Source organism: Oncorhynchus gorbuscha, linkage group LG22 (assembly GCF_021184085.1).
Source record: "Oncorhynchus gorbuscha isolate QuinsamMale2020 ecotype Even-year linkage group LG22, OgorEven_v1.0, whole genome shotgun sequence".
NCBI classification, from domain to species: domain Eukaryota; kingdom Metazoa; phylum Chordata; class Actinopteri; order Salmoniformes; family Salmonidae; genus Oncorhynchus; species Oncorhynchus gorbuscha.
Window position 1 is genome coordinate 32,345,021 of NC_060194.1, and position 3,621 is coordinate 32,348,641.

The following is a 3,621-nucleotide window of genomic DNA, read 5'->3' on the forward strand; positions in this document are numbered from 1 at the left end:
TCAAGGCAGTTTGAAGAAAGGTGTCCATCCAAGGAGAGGAGATTAAAATGATGTTGCTTGAAAGGGCAAGAACAAGATGTTGTATGTTAGAAGAAGTACAATATTATCATAAGGAGACATATACAGTTGAAGTTGGAAGTTTACATACACCTTAGCCAAATACATTTAAACTCCGTTTTTCACAATTCCTGACATTTAATCCTAGTAAACATTCCCTGTCTTAGGTCAGTTAGGATCACCACTTTATTTTAAGAATGTGAAATGTCAGAATAATAGTAGAGATAACGATTTATTTCAGCTTTAATTTCTTTCATCACATTCCCAGTGGGTCAGAAGTTTACATACACTCAATTAGTATTTAGTAGCATTGCCTTTGGATTGTTTAATTTGGGTCAAACATTACGGGTAGCCTTCCACAAGCTTCCCACAATAAGTTGGGTGAATTTTGGCCCATTCCTCCGAACAGAGAAGGTGTAACTGAGCCAGGTTTGTAGGCCTCCTTGCTCGCACATGCTTTTTCAGTTCTGCCCACTAATTTCCTATAGGATTGAGGTCAGGGCTTTGTGATGGCCACTCCAATACCTTGACTTTGTTGTCCTTAAGCCATTTTGCCACAACTTTGGAAATAAGCTTGGGGTCATTGTCCATTTGGAAGACCCATTTGCGTGCAAGCTTTAACTTCCTGACTGATGTCTTGAGATGTTGCTTCAAAATATCCACATAATTTTCCAGCCTCATGATGCCATCTATTTTGTGAACCAGTCCCTCTTGCAGAAAAGCACCCCCACAACATGATGCTGCCACCCCCGTGCTTCACAGTTGGGATGGTGTTCCCTCGTCTTGCAAGCCTCCCCCTTTTTCCTCCAAACATAACGATGGTCCTTATGGCCAAACAGTTATATTTTTGTTTCATCAGACCAGAGGACATTTCTCTAAAAAGAACAATCTTTGTCCCCATGTGCAGTTGCAAACCGTAGTCTGGCTTTTTTATGGCGGTTTTGGAGCAGTGGCTTCTTCCTTGCTGAGCGGCCTTTCAGGTTATGTCGATATAGGACTAGTTTTACTGTGGATATAGATACTTTGGTACCTATTTCCTCCAGCATCTTCACAAGGTCCTTTGCTCTTGGTTTGGGATTGATTTGCACTTTTTGCACGAAAGTATGTTCATCTCTAGGAGACAGAACATGTCTCCTTCATGAGCGGTATGACAGCTGCGTGGTCCCATGGTGTTTATACTTGCGTACTATTGTTTGTACAGATGAATGTGGTACCTTCAGGTGTTTGGAAATTGCTCCCAAGGACGGACCAGACTTGTGGAGGTCTACAATTGTTTTCTGAGGTATTGGCTGATTTCTTTTGATTTTCCCATGATGTCAAGCAAAGAGGCACTGAGTTTGAAGGTAGGCCTTGAAATACATCCACAGGTACACCTCCAATTGACTCAAATTATTTATATCAGAAGCTTCTAAAGCCATGACATAATTTTCTGGAATTTCCAAGCTGTTTAAAAGCACAGTCAACTTAGTGCATGTAAACTTCTTACCCTCTGGAATTGTGATACAGTGAATTATAAGTGAAATAATCCATCTGTAAACAACTGTTGGAAAAATAACTTGTTTCATGTACAAAGTAGGTGTCCTAACCGACTTGCCAAAACCATAGCTTGTTAACAAGAAATTTGTGGAGTGGTTGAAAAACAAGTTTTAATGACTCCAACCTAAGTGTATGTAAACTTCCGACCTCAACTGTACATGTACTTGGAATACGGAGGCGGATTGGAGGGGAAAAGAGAGGCAGAGGTCTAAGATAGAGAAGAGAGGGAGGGGGAAGAGGGTGAGATTGAGTCTGGTAAAAATGGTGGGAAAATTGAGATGCTTTGTCGATGAAGAATGGTAGAAAGTGTAAGTAGAGTGAGCTGTTTGTTGAATTGAGGTCTGGAGGAAAAATGGAAGTTATGAGGTCAAATTATCGGAGGTGGCAGGTGTGGTGAAGTCCTCGGAACCCGAGGTCAGGAAAAGATGATTCTGTGATGGTAGGAGTGACATTTTTGGAGAAAGTGGGCCTATGCCTTTTTGCTGATCCATTTGTGGTTTCAGGGTACTTGGAAACGGAGTTGGGTGCTGTGAAATCGATGAAGGTAACTTGAAGTGGTCTTGTGATAATTGTTTGTGGTTCTGCTGGTCAGAAGGAGCAGGCACTTCACCCCAAATTAATTAGGACAAGAGATGTGACTTTTTTTCCTCTCAAGAAAAGGTTGCCATTGAAAAGAGTGATTACGAGGCCAGCGATGAATGTGAAAGTGGACCAACTGAATGGAAAGATTCCTAGTGTTTGTGATGCTCGTCATTTGGTGCAACGCAGACAGGATGGTGTGAGTGGTGAAAGAGAAGAGTTATTGTCTGTTCTTTTGAGTTTTTATGTTGAGTGCCTGCACGATAAAGTGATGTTAGGATATTTCAGTTATCCCGTACGAGCATATGTGCCCGAATACATTACATTGTCACCGGTGTCAAGCTTATGGGCATGTGGCAGCAGGCTGACCTCGGTTGTCAGGTGAACAGTGTTTCCTCCGACATATTGGTGCGGCTGGCTTCCGGGTTAAGCGGGTGGGTGTTAAGAAGTGCGGTTTGACAGGTCATGTTTCAGAGGGCGACCTTCACCTCCCGAACCCGTTGGGGAGTTGCAGCAATGAGACAAGATCGAAATTGGGGAGAAAAAGGGGGGTTAAATAAAAACAATGCTAAAAAGGGTGAGGGATCCTGAGAGGATTCGTGTGAGTAGTAGATCTGTATCAGTACAGAGGGATAGACCTATGTTTCTGTAAGATTGGCTTTTTGGCGTTCATAGCAATGGTTATCAACTGTACTGCAGGGATGAAACGTAAATTGCAGAAAATAGAGGTTGTGGTGGCAGCTGCAGAGAAGTATTTGGGTGTGACGTTAGAAGAGTTACAGGGTGTGTTGAGTGGTGGTGTCCTGTCCTTTCAGCCTGTTGGCCTGAGGTAGGACTAGATAGGTTTAAATTATTGTGGAGTAGGGTAACGAGTGTACTGAGCTTTTGTTTTTGGGCATTTTGTGGATTAATCGTTAAAAAAATGCGGAAATTATAAGGGAGTTACACTCCAGTTTAGTTGGTGGCGGTAAATGCAACATTTATTGGATGGCAACTGCCAATAAGCCTCATCGAAGAAGAAGTTGCCAGGATGTCATGTGTCCTACTTATATCAGTACACTCGTAACAACCTAAGCATTACGAAACTTCTATTCGATTAAATAAGCCACAAGTAGCATTTTGTGATACAAAAATAAAAAGAAAGGGGGAAAAGAAAAATTGCACCACCAAATAACCCTACACCTATATACCACTATTTAATATAAAAACACAACTTTGACCCTAACTGATCCTACACCAGGCCAACGACAGAATTATTTAGTTCAACACACCTTCTACAGTAAAATATTGTACACCCAAGTACTTCTCTGCAGCTGCCACCACAACATCTATTTTCTGTGATTTGCGTTCCATTTCTGCAGTACAGTTGATAAACATGTCAATGAATGCTAAGAAGCCAACGTTACTGAAGCACTATTCTATCACTCTGTATTGGCTTAGGCCTACTAC